Here is a 13,602-nt window from a genome sequence, read left to right as displayed (position 1 = left end):
ACCTGAGAGACACTGCTGTACAACATCAGGGTTACATAAGGTGAGTTTCAGTGGGTGTAATGCAACTTTCTGGCCGGTGTGTGTTCATCTGTAATCCCATCAGCTAATTTCTGAAGTTGAAACAAAGCCAAATGCAGAAAAAGTGAAAATGGTTGTCTTTTATCTGCATTATAAAGTCTGTATGGGCCATTAACATGAAGTTCCTTATTGTTATTGGTATTACTATTGTTATTATATTCTTCATTTTGAAGTACCAAATATAAGAAAATAACTATGAGTTCATAATTACTTTGATTAAAAGAAGGGAAATTCACTCATGTATATATGATATATATGTGTAATTGTACCTATTACTACAGAAAATCCATTTACATGGTCAGGATCCAGATCCAGCCTATGTAGATAAGACCCTTATAAGAAAAGTTACTTTACTTCTGAAGGCATCTGTTGTCTGCTACTAAGTAGGGAAATGATTTCTAATTAGATAGATCTTATAGAAAATGTTTGGCAATATTTGAAGCATCCTGCATTCTGCATCTTGTTTCAGCTACCTGACTCATCAACATTTTCCTTTTGCAGCCAAGGAGAGCGACAGGATGTTAAGGTAAAAATAAACAGTCATCTGATCTGTAAGTAAATAATAATACAGTAACAGGAGTGACCTATTATTTAAGGTTCCAGAACAATTTTTGCTTTAAAGTTCATTTCATTAGAATGTTTCAGCACATTTCTGTCTGCACTGCTCCCAGTGATTGGTTAGGTCCCAATCAGAGGAAAATATTTGAACATTGCAGGTTTCAGGAGGAACTGCTTTTTCAGAACAAAAAAATCAGTAATTGGTAACCTTTCATATGAAATTTTTACATATTCATAGCCAAAAATAGGCAAAACTGAACAGAAGTTTTCTCACTGGTCATGCTGACAATGAAGACATGGGATATTTTTTGCCAAAAACCCTGCAGAAGAATTGGTATTAAAGTGAACCTCCACACTCAGTATAACCCCAGGAGAAGTTTAAGGAAAGGGTACAAGTACATCACCTGTTTCTAATTCTATCATACTTTGATGGCTGGAGATACATTATATATTGTCTGGGGGCTTATATTAATCAAATTTACATAAAAGTCCCCTAGATCTGCCCTTGTATCCATCTAATGGAAAGTGAAGGCCAGAGCCTCCAAAGATCATCCTGAAATCCACTTCTAGCCTATCTCCTTTTATGAATATTCTTGGCAGATGCTGGCAATGAACACACTCAAGTAGTCATTTAAATTCTGCTGCTTTCTCAGGAAGGGAATTCGTTATAAATTATATTTGGTAGCATCTACTAATTCATTCATTCTCCTTCAAATGCCAGCTATAGCCTGATCCTGTACGAGTGTTCATGAAAAATACTTTCCATTTAAACATTGAGACTCTAAGACTCAGCAGTGAAAATAATTGAATTGTTGATTTTGTTTTCTAAAAAAAATAATTATGTTGAAAAGAGCACATTCCTATGCAATGTTTCCACCTTGATTAAATTATACACTTTCTACTGGAAAAAAATAATCTATTTTCTGCTCTCTATTTATGGAAGTATCAGTCCATCTTTCTGAGGTTTCTCTGCAGTTCAGACAAGGACACTTTGCACTTTGCACCAATCAGCTGTTTACTGCCTTAAAAATTTGGGCTTCTATATAACGAGTCACCAGGCACGGGAGATTCAGTGATCAGTTCCTGGGTCCCAACTAAGGGAGAACTTAAACTGTGCTTAACTTAATTGTTAGAGTATATTTAAAGGCTTCTCTGGATTGGAGTTACCAGTTTAGACCACAGCTTGACATTCAATGGACAGAAAATTTCAGTGCAAATGCCATCACGCAAAAAGCAAATGTACATACTCTGGAGTGACATTTCGTGTGACAGCTAGTTAGGAACTTCAGCTGATGGATGGTGAGCATGGGTTAAAACTGAAGACATTGCACACTTTGCCTGCTTCGAGGGTCTTAGTACTTGTTTCATTTTTATTAACTAGCCTCATTGTTTTGAAGGACAATAAATTGTTACAATTAAATCTTCTTTACAGTTATCTTGTTTGGGAAGTTCTTTATGGATCACAGTCTTTCCTGAAATTACACTGTGCAAATATTATTACTTCTGAGATGAAGTTATGCTTAGTGAGTAAACCAAATATATGAACAAATAAATAAGCAACCTTCACTGAGCAACTTATTGCTGAATATGTTTGGACATCTCCATTAATTTGGCCTTCTGCTGGCACTGAACAATAATTTCACCACCTCGATAACACAAAAAAGAGCAAATGAGAACACAGTCCCTGGGTTTGAGAGAAGATTGTACAGAGTACCATTTGACTACAAGGCCACAACATCAGATCATGGTCCTGGCAAAGACTGGAAGGTCATATTCTCTGAAATTAATGGCTGCCAATGCTGAGACTTTCTTCAGGATGACTTTTACCAGAGTTCGTCCCTCTAGGTTCAAGTGGTATATTCATGGCTAGGCTTTGCGAACGAAGATTTGGGAAGAATATTAAGGAGATACTATTTCCACCAGTATTGGCTCAAAAGATCACTGACAGACGGAATTCACTGTAGAAGGTCTCCACCTTACACTGGCAAGTTGAAGAGAACCGTAAATCAGAAAAGGCAGATAGGAGTCTGCTTTTAGCCACTTCAGTGGCTAAACCTGAGCCCTTGGTCCTGGCTTTGCTGCGTGGTTAGCCAATTCTGAACACTCTGAGGAGCAAAAGGCTTCAGCATTCCTTAGGCACCTCATGAAAACATCCATATTCTTAAGCAGAACATGAAATACCTTCTAAGCAAACTTTTCACCACGGCTAATTGCAGGCAGTTGTTCAGAAACATCCATGTGGTTCTCATCTTGTAAGTGCAGGGTAACAGGTAGTAAAAATCATAAAAACTTACGCTCTTGCATCTGCTGAATTCCTAAAATTACCTAATTGCAAAGCTAGTTACAAAATGAAGAGGGAGAAAGTTAAGGAAAACTACAATAAACTCGAAAATCAACACTGACACAAACAACGTAGCAGGTGTCAGATTAGATAAAATAACTTGTGATTGCATATCACAATGTGACTTCATTAAAAGTGCAAACAAATTTAAGCCTGAGGTTATGAAATTGACTTTAATTTGTCTTCTTAGTGACATCTAAAAATTTCAGAAAATGTTGGCAGAAAAAGAAACTAAACACAACTGTAAAAAAGCTCTATTTTTTTGTAAACATATAATCTGAATTGAAATAAGCCTCAGGTTGAAAATCAAAAATAAAATCTGGTTTCTAATTAATTGGGTAAAATTAAGTAATTAGGTAAGAATTTATTCATGGTACCTTGAGCTTGAAAGAAAAAAGCGCATAACTAAGTGGAGAAAAAACACTTTATCTGCTGTGCTCAGTGTGTTCTTTATATGTTCAAAGGTGTTTATGTTTTTAATGTGAACCATGTCAGAAATGGGAAATCTTTATTTCTAAGTAAAAGATACCCAGGGGTCCAGTGCAATCACTGGCATTCATATCAGCTAACTCTTAGGTCATTGCCTTGCAAGTTCTGTTTTGGGCTGTTCCAATCAAATATTTCCAACATAGATCTGCTGCCAAGGGACTAGTTCTTAGCATTATATACTCAGGCTATTCCATGGAACTCAGCTGCAGTGTCCCCGTGGTTTTCTTTCACTGATCCACACGGGCACAGCCTGAGTACCCTGTTTTACTACCTCAGCCCTGCTGCCCTGCCCTCAGGTTTCTAGCACAGCACCCCCACACCCCACACCTCTGCTGTAGCTACTTTTCAAGGACACATCAAAGAGTTTTCTTCAAAGAGTGACTAGAACATGAAGGCTACACCAATAAATATCATACAGCATAGGAATGCTGCTACATGCTAATTTTGCTTGGGAAAGTTGAGCTACAGGAAAGTTTCCAGTGTTTTTGTTTTGATATATTTTGTTTTGTTTTAATCAAGTTAAGCTTGATTAAAGTTCAAGTTTCACAGCATAAACACTGGGGTTTCTTCAGTTCATTTCCATCTGTTGCACCGTTACCCTTTTGATAACCTGATTTTGAGAGCTAAAACCTTTCTCCCTGACTGCTTTCTGTCCTAGACAAATTCCACATATCTGAATACAACGATCATCATAGTACAGTTCTAGATATGAGACTTCATTATTGAACATTACCAAGGTGTTTAATCTCTGTTTGACAAACAAAGAATATTAGAAAAGATAAACCGCAGTATCTGAGCCGCACAAGGGTCTAAAAAGGTTTATTAGATAAAAGATCAACAGGAATTTAACTCCTAACCCCAAAAGATAATAGCAAAATTGCTTCTGTTGGCATTTCAGCTGGATTTTTTTTCCCCCAGATTTCTCTACAGGTTAAGAAAAAAGACTTGGAAACAGTGACTCCTTAAACAAACTGCACCGAGATTTATATCTATTTGCAGAAATATTAATTCTCAGTGGGTTTTCCTGCATTCAACATTTTCTATATTATTAAATGGTTTCAGAGCTGCCAGAGCCTGTTAAGTTACCCTAAATTTTTTTTTGCTCAAGTATATATTTTATTGCTGTTGATGGGAAAATCTGATTCTTGTAACTTTCTGGGCTACGAATTCATGAGTGGCAGTCAGGCATGAGCGAAATTTCTCTCTCTCTTCAGCACAATAAACAGAAACACGGAAATGATACTTCAAATGTAAGCAGAGAATACTGATGTTAAAGAGTTGTTTCAAAAACTGCCAGGAAGAAACAATGAAATTCATAAGTATTCAAAACAGAAAACTGAGAAGGGAGACTGAATTAATCTATTTTCAGAGAGAATATGGCACACATTAAAAGGCCAGCAAAACCGAGCTCATGAAATAGGATTCCTCTAGATGGAACTCTTGAATTTGAAAGATGACAGTCATGTAACAAAAGCATCAAAACTTAGGAAATTATTCTCTTCCTCCACTGATTATTTCTCCTTCTGAAACACCTCCTAAGAGGAAAATGAGTGTATCTCACCTACTCAGTTCACAGTGTGATGAGATACACCTCTCCTGTGCAGAAGACTTGAATTCAAAGGACTTGAATAATGCAGTAAAATAAATAAAATGATGACTACGATAGAGGTTTTGACAGGTGTAGAGAGCTCTGTATCTGTGCAGTTCCTTTTAGAGTAGCATTAAAGCTGCTAAATGAGGATTTTTAGATTTGACTCAGCTCTTGCCATTAAACTTCCTACTAAGGCTTGCAAACCTGCCTGGAGTACTAACAGGATTTTTTTTAAATATTCTTTTAATTATTCTGTAAGTGAAACAATTGCATGAAAATACTTGTGAAGTAATGGGCAACAGAAAATCAAATTCACTTATACAGAACATGATTCTTTTAAAATAATATGAAGTACTGACACAACCATAGAAGAATATTCTGCAGCAATTTCATCAGCAGCATTAGAATAGTTTTGCAATAATCTTTCAGACAAGTGTGATATCTTTTAAAACTAATCATTAAAAATATATTGGAGTAAAAGGAAAAAGTATGTATCTACAGACCTAAGTGGTATCCTTCAGCTTTAGAAAAACACAAAGACACCAGCAGTAACACTCAGACCCAACAATTATATGCAACAAGAACACAAGTGGAGATGAAGCAGAAGTGCTAAAATGACAAAGAGCTTTGCAGGATAACACATCTCGACTGAAGCACTTGCAAGGTAAAATAAAATACTATGAGGCAGCTGCTCCTAAAGCCTCTGCACTCACACTGAGGAACCAGGTAGTAGCTGGATGTCAGGGCCTTGAACCCTTCATCAACACTGCAAGGAAAGGAGCTGCCATAACCAAGATCTCTGCACTCCAGCACAGCACACGCTGCAGAAATAATAGAGACACATTAGAGAGCACAATGTGCTAACAGGTACTGAATGCTGACCTCTGCCAGTGACTGTGCAGTTTTTATTCTTTGCATTTTTAGCTCCACATCTTGACTGCTGTAAAACACGTTTTCTTGAAGCTATCTTTGAAAACACATAGAGAAATCTTGCCTGGCAGAAAGCGTAACGTGTGTGACCTACTGTGGTGCACAGAAGCAGGCACTGCACTGTCTCATAGCTGCTTGCTTCTGGCTGTTCCTGGAGGTTCCAGTTACCCTCTAAACCCCTCCTGCATATGTAACACATTTACCTTCAAAAGATTGCTTTTCTCATTGAATCTCTCACAGCAGTTACTATAAAGTCCTTGGACTTACATGCATCTGGAGATGCCAATGGCCAGATAAACTCCACACGTGGGCCATGGTCCTGGAGCTGCCTTTCCCCTTGCAGGGCTGCAGAGAAGGTCCCAGTTCCTGCAGTCAATGAAAAACACAGCTCGTACACAACTCACAGCAAAACTTAAAACCTATAAAAATACATGCACAACATCATTCCATAGACACCCCTGCACAGCACATGCTGTGATGCCGCCCCAGCCTGGAGGCAGCCCAAAGCACAGTCCCCGAGAGGAGCAAATTGCCACATGTAGGATTATTGCTCCAACGAGCAACAAAAAAACTGCACGCAGGAGAAAATGATGCAGCAGACCCAAAATATATTAACTGATCCAATTCTTTTTCTGACATGAGCAGTAGGAAGGACCAAAGCCACCTACATCCCTCTGAGGTGCAACAGAGATCTCTGTTACTGCTGCCAGAGGAAATCATCCCCGCCCATGGGTCCCATCATGTGCCCTGGCACAGCAACTGGTCCCAGCTCTGGTACAAGCTGAGGCAGAGTGTGGGGTGGGCCCTGGATGGCACTGATCCAGCCTTGGGTGCTCAGCAGGTTCTCCTGAGCCTGCAGGTGCCCAGCCAAGTACCCTGCCTGGTGCACGACTACCTGCTACCCACAACGGGTGACAGGGGTGGGGATACTTTTTCAGAAGACATTTTGTAATTGCGACTGTGTGTTTCATATACAGCAGCCAGATGCTTGGGGGGAGAGGGAGGGGGAAGAGCTATAAATCTATAAATAAGTAATGGAGTGTTGGGCTATGAAATTCATAGATTAACACAGGAGAAACTCTCTCGGCGGCTGCATTAACGCCAGCGCAGTGTGCAGCTGTTTATCGCTCTGAAACAGCTCCTGCCTCTCGCCACAAAGGCTGTGTGGTGCTTGTCTGGACTCCTGTACCTTTTCCTCGTGTTCACCTCCAGCCATAAAGGATTAACTCACCACTGAAACTGCATAATCAGGATCTCAGGCTCCACTAACACTCGCTTAAATAATATGACTATGCCTCATGTGACACCAGCCTCTCTGGTTTCAGAGTGCAGCTTGGTCCTCACTGCCTGTCTGGGAAGTTTTGGGGGAACAAGCGACACAAGGGACGGCCACAAACCTATTTCTTCTCCCATGCTGGGTCCACCCTTGGCATCAGAGACCCCAGGGTTACAGCAACATTCCATGCACTTGAGACAGGTCTGTCAGACAATTTATTGGTCTTGGAGAATGCCATGAGCCACTCCTGGTTGTCAAGCAAGGACTGATTTAACCTGCAGCCCTTCCAGATACTGCATATTGAGGGAGGAATTAAAAACTCCTTAAAGAAAGCAGCACACAGCTGTACACTGTGCAGGCTCAGCAAGTGCTGGTACTGCACATCCTGGACCACCCACAGCAGAGCCACATCCGACTTCCCAAAGCTTCCTTCCCCTGTGTCCCCACCGCCTAAAGTACCACTGAGTTTGCAGGTATCCCTGGGGTAGCTGCTCACCCTGGTGGGTAGCTCCAAGCCTGTTTCTAACCCCTCTCACGCAGGATCAATGTGCCCTTCACCTTGCCCTGCTGCCCAGCTCAAACAGGGCCTTACCTCAGGTTTCCCTGCCAAGGGCAGACTCCACGGGCTTTGAGATCTTGCATTGTACAGGAAAGGTCCCCCTCTGCCCAGCACCTCAATCCTACAGCTTCTCTCCACCTATGTTTATCCAATCCCTTATCCATCTTTAAGTGCTTCTCCGACTGATTATCATCTCCCATCATGGAAGCATCTATGTGCTTTGTAGTTAGTCACTTTATTTCTCTGCCAAGGATGCTCTCAAACTCCTGTCACCAGAAGCACCCTGTGTTCTCATCATGCCATAGATCTTTAAATGCAGTAGTTATACATTACTTAGGCTGCACATATTTATTCCTAAAATAACACAGGCGTCTCTACAGACCTTCACTGGGCCTTTGAAGCACTTCAGGCATCTTGCTTTCCAGTTTATTATTCAGTGGCACAACTAAAATAATTGGTACTTTCTAAGACTCGACTGTGTTTTCAGACTCCTAACAGAGTGAGTGGTCAGGTGTGATACAGAGCTCAGAGGAAACTGAAAGAAAAGAGAATACACGAGTGTGTTAGGAATTAAGCTACTTCTTGTTGCTTGCCTCTGTAGAGGGGTGTAAGACCCTGCAGGGGAGAAAGTCATAAATAGTACCATTCTGAAAGCAGGTGAAGAGGGTGAATGAATGGGAATAATGTAAGTCAAAGCCCACAAAACCTGTGGAGCTCCTGAGGCAGGATTTCATTTCCCTCAAAACAGCAGGTAAAATCCCTGGAGATTCCCGCCTCGAGCAGACCGGCAGGGAAGTCCACGTGCGGTGTATGCAAGACAAATTTTGTTCTAAGTGTTTTGCTGGGTGCTGCCTGATCTTGGGCAGGAGAATTCTGCCAGGATGCACAAGGTGCTCAGACAGGAGTCACTGAGATATCCATGCTGTCCAGGTGGAGCAATCTCCATTTTCAACCATGGTCCCGAAATCCCGGTTGCCCACAACACGTGCATGTAATTCTTTTCATCTAGACTCTGCTATGGGGCAAATTAGTCCTCTAGACAGGGAAATCTGAGTACAGCTGGGAGGCTGGAGCTGGTGGGGACTGACCTCTCGGAGTACATGCACACTAAATGTGATGGTTTTGCCCTGCTCCACTTCTGCAGGAGCACCTCAGCAAGGCCCTCATCCTGCTATAGCCCCCCACACACACTCACTGTGCCTCAATTCTGTGGCTTGACAAAAAACTGTGGTAACACCAGGCTGCCAACCGACCTTCTCATTTACTTCTAGAATTTCTGTCTACACGTGGCACGGGCACAGTGTTTGAGATCAACATCTGGAGAGGGCAGGGACCCGCTTCTTTGTGGGTGCCACATTTATAGACATGGATTTGTACGTGGGAAAACACGTTCTGAAAAAGTGCAGGTATCCTGGACTCGTGGGATGTGCTTTGCTAGGACTATCCTCCACCTGGGCAATAGGGCCCTGGTATATCAGTGAGGAATATCCTGTGATGTACCTGTTGTCACCATTTTCAAGTGCCCTTCCACTGCTACCAGAGCACAGGTGGCTTGGAGTTAACTGTTTATTAATTAAATGGAAGAAAGTCAGTACATATCTTTTTAGTGCAGTCAAGATATGACATATTATAACTTAAGGAGATGCTATTAAAACACTAAAGAGGACACTGAAACACTAAAGAGACACTGAAACACTAAAGACACACAATTAAAACACTGGAGAGGAAAACCACAAAATATCTGCTAAAAAGGACCCGTGGTGTGAAATAGGGTGTACTGGTTGAGATGAGCAGACTAGCAGTAAGGCCAGATGGTCAGAACTGCCCTGGAATCACCTCCTCTGCGATCCCACTGAAATCAGTAGGGTTGAACTGGCTTACAAATCAGGAGAGCAGGATGCCCACTTCTGGCTGTCGATGTTGCAAATTAAACCTTACGATCACAGCCAGAAATGTGTAAGAGTTTGGTTAAAATGTTACAGAGAACTCTAGAGATGATGTGGCAAATGTTCACGGTGGTTGCTCCAGTAAATCCAGAGCACTTCTGCTTATGTAGTTTGTTTTTCCTCAGGTTTAAACAATCAAAACTGAAATAGAGTTTGGAACAAGAGATCCAGCTTTGTCCATGGTTGGGAGATACCTGAAGTCAGGAAGTTTTTGCTGAAGTCATATTAGTTAGGTAAGGGGAGCTGGGTGAGGCCATAGGATGGTTCCTTGACCAAAATGTGGCACACAGTAATATTTGAAGCAAAAAATGTTCCATTTTAAATTAATTAAAAAAAAAAAAAAGAAAGACGGAAAGAAAAAAAGAAAAAAAATAATAGCTCTGGAGGCATAGTCCTGTTTTATTAGGTGTAAATCAGATGTGATATTAAATCCATATGTTAAAGGTTAACATGTAAGAAGCATTGCATATTGATTGCAGCACTTCAGAATTGGAACATTTTCCATTAACATTTTCTCAGCTTCACAACAGGCAGCCACACAGATACAGAATGGCTAAGAAATAACCACAACAGTAAATGCTAATGCAAGTTTTATAAAGATAATAATGCCTTCCTTACATTTGTGATGATAGCAAGCAACAGAGATCCCTAATAGCAGCATCAATTCCATCTCACAAACAAGGAAAAACTAACATCAGAAAAAGTAACTATGTAGGTCTACCAATAAAATCATATAGCTGATAGTAAAATGATTCAACAGCAGAAGAAAATGTAACATCAATATAAAATACATTAATTAGTACCTTTTCCATTCCATTGCAAATATGTCAGACTCCAGTGCTTGCAAAAGCAGGAAAGCTTGTGGTATCAGGGCTCCAGACTCTGAAGCTCATCTTTCTATGACTGAGCAATTGTCCCTGAAGGCCACTAAATTAAACAGAGGGAGACAGAATGGTAACATTTTTTTCCCAAGGACATAAGTGGATTGTAAGATTAGACATCTCCCTGACACTCCTCTCAGTGGAACCGTAGCAGCCTGCTTCCCCCTTATCTCTGAATGTTAACATCCCAAACCCTCCAAAATACCTCCCCAACGGGCAAACCTTTGGTGGTGACACTGCACAGTGGCAGGAGTGGGCTTTGAACACCCCTCAGCCTCTTCAAGGTCTATGCTTCTCATGGCAGGGAGCAGTGCCTGGTCCCCATCTCTGGGAATTACCCCTGCTGGTCCCTGGCTCTGGGAATTACCCCTGCTGGTCCCTGGCTCTGGGAATTACCCCTGCTGGTCCCTGGCTCTGGGAATTGCCCCTGCTGGTCCCTGGCTCTGGGAATTGCCCTGCCGCCGGATCTTGATCCTCAGGCTCATGCAGGGGTACCTATGTTGATTTGCATCTGATTTGCATTTCATGGGCATGCCTGGGTAAATGCAAATAGCTGGGACTGTGAGCACCAAGTGCAATGGGCAAGGAAGGAATGGGTCAGTGAAACCACAGGCAGCAAGTCAGCCTGCACATGGATCTGGGCACAGTCCTACACACACAACCAGTGCTGGTCCTGGCCAACGGCACGTGCTCCACAACACCCCAAAATCTGCACACCTCCAGGGAACAGAGGTGCTTTCTGAGCTATGGAGAGCACAGGGATGGTTGGTGTTCCACAGAGAGCCAAGCTGAGGATTTACACTGCAGCATAAGAGCAAACTCTGTTTTGTTCTATGCTCCTCTGCCAGCAGTTCCAGGCAGACTCTATTCTTTTTACCTCTTGGTTGCTGCTGAACACTGCTGTTTTCATAAAACTGCCAGTTACAGCCCAAGCTCTTTCCTGAGCAGTAAGAGTTAGGCCAGGCTGTGTTGTTTTGCTTGTGAAGCTTGGAGAAAACCTCCATTTACCCTTCTTTCTACCCATAAGCACCGAATTTCACCTGCTGTTCCACTACATGGTCATTCAGTGTCACAAAGCCCTTCTGCCACACTGCAGACAGCTTTCATTTGCACTGCCCTCAGTAACTCAGTGCCATCAGCCAGAGATGAAGTTATCTTGGCAAGTTATCTGAAACGTCTTCTTCTGCCCAGCAAAAAAAAAAAAAAAAATCATTCTGTCAAATAAACAATCCCACTTCTGTGAGCACACCACTCCAATTAATGGAGGTTAATTGTCTATAACAAACAACCATTCAGTGTATTCATTACACTAATGAGATTTCCTTTTTAGAGGATTTATGAGTTGAAAAATACAGTTCTGTTCACTCAGCTTTTAACTGCAGGAAGGAAATGTGCTTGAATTTGGGAAAATCTTTCATTCCAAGAGAAAATGACAAACTGCTCTTAAAAGGAAATGGATATTCACCCACAGTTGACACTTAGATGTACCCGAGCAAAAGACCCGAAGAACTGCTTTCAGATGCATTCATTTACTAAGTGCTATGTAATATAAACGTGTGATACTACAGTTGCACCCACTTTTTACATTGACTATAAAGATTTTTAAAGCATAACTGACCCTGATGTCTTCCCACATCACCAGCAGGTTGCCATCAGAGAGCTAGAGTTACCTGGTTTTAAGAGCAATGTGCTGGAAAGCCAGTGAAAAGTAACAGGTAAGATATTTTCAGTTCTCTTATTTTAAAGATTTCACAGTTAAAATATTTTGGCTGATTAAACACCATTAAAAGGAGTGTATCACTGGAGACAATGACACTGGGCCTGGCACAGTTACAGCCAGATCACCACGTGTTGTTAACTTACAATTGTGCTATGTGTTGCTGTTCTGTTCTCCACTCATACCCATGTTTTCCACACAGACTATACCCCAAATAAGAATCTAGTGTTTTCAAGCTTACTAAAGGTATATTTAAAGTAGTCCATAATGAAAGAATAATAAATTTTGACACAGGGATATTAGCAAGCCCTTAAAGAAGGAAAGTAAATACATTGGCTATGATCTTTGTATCAGCAATACTGTGACAAGCAGGACCAGCACAGTGACTGTCCCCCTGTACTGGGCACTGGTGAGGCCACACCTTGAATCCTGGGTTCAGTTTTAGGCTCCTCATGACAAGAAAGACATTGAGGGGCTGGAACGTGTCCAGGGAAGGGCAACGGAGCAGGGGAAGGGTCCAGAGCACAAGTCTGGCCTCAAGTTGTGCCAGGGGAGGTTTAGATTGGACTTTGGGAAAAATTTCTTCACTGAAAGGCAGTCAATCACTGGAGCAAGCTGCCCTGAGAAGTGCTGGAATCACAATCCCTGGAAGTGCTCAAAAAGATGTGTAGATGGGGTATTTGGAAACACGATTTAGTGGTGAACCTGGCAGCGTTAGATTAATGGTCGGACTCGATGATCTTAGAGGCTTTTTCCAACCTAAATTATTCTATGATTCTACATCCCTTAGCCCACCCACAGTATTTTCACATCCTGTGAGCATTTCTGCAACTCTCACTTCGCTTGAACAAACGTTTGTGCTGATCGGTGTGTGCCACATACTAACCCACAACACTGTGCCTCCTGACCAGGTGTTTGTTCTGCAAAGGCCTATAAAGACATTCTATCCAAGACATTTGAAACTCAGAAATTTGAAAAGCGACCACAGTGGTAACAGCTTTCAGTCTTATGCACATGACTTGGGTATTTACCTGGCACTGGTTTGGGTTGTGCTTGCCCTCACATCTGGGTCAAACTCCACCTTGAAGGCAAGTTCCTCCAGTGAGGCTGTGCACACAAAAGTGGACATGCAGTCATCACTTGTTAAAGATGAGTACAAGCTACACGATGTTTTTGAGGGAAGTGCTCTACAGTACTCAGAGCAATTTCAATTTGATGATAAAAGTAGGTGTATAT

At 41.7% G+C, this 13,602-nt stretch overlaps 1 long non-coding RNA gene across 1 annotated transcript in view; it reads right to left on the bottom strand.

Moving 5' to 3' along the window:
- LOC127481894 (uncharacterized) overlaps positions 1-10,660 on the bottom strand; it is a 62,840-nt gene extending 52,180 nt beyond the window's left edge. Inside the window, exons 1-2 of the long non-coding RNA XR_007908374.1 lie at positions 10,572-10,660; positions 6,255-6,353 (exon numbers count right to left, since the gene is read on the bottom strand). This is a non-coding gene — a long non-coding RNA (uncharacterized LOC127481894). The remainder of the gene's footprint in view (positions 1-6,254; positions 6,354-10,571) is intronic.
- Positions 10,661-13,602: the final 2,942 nt, after the last annotated feature.

This window comes from Manacus candei, unplaced genomic scaffold (assembly GCF_025592945.1).
Source record: "Manacus candei isolate 608988 ecotype Guabito, Panama unplaced genomic scaffold, ASM2559294v1 h1tg000083l, whole genome shotgun sequence".
NCBI lineage: Eukaryota > Metazoa > Chordata > Aves > Passeriformes > Pipridae > Manacus > Manacus candei.
Note: the sequence above shows the minus strand (reverse complement) of the source record. Positions and strands in the feature narration are given on the sequence as shown.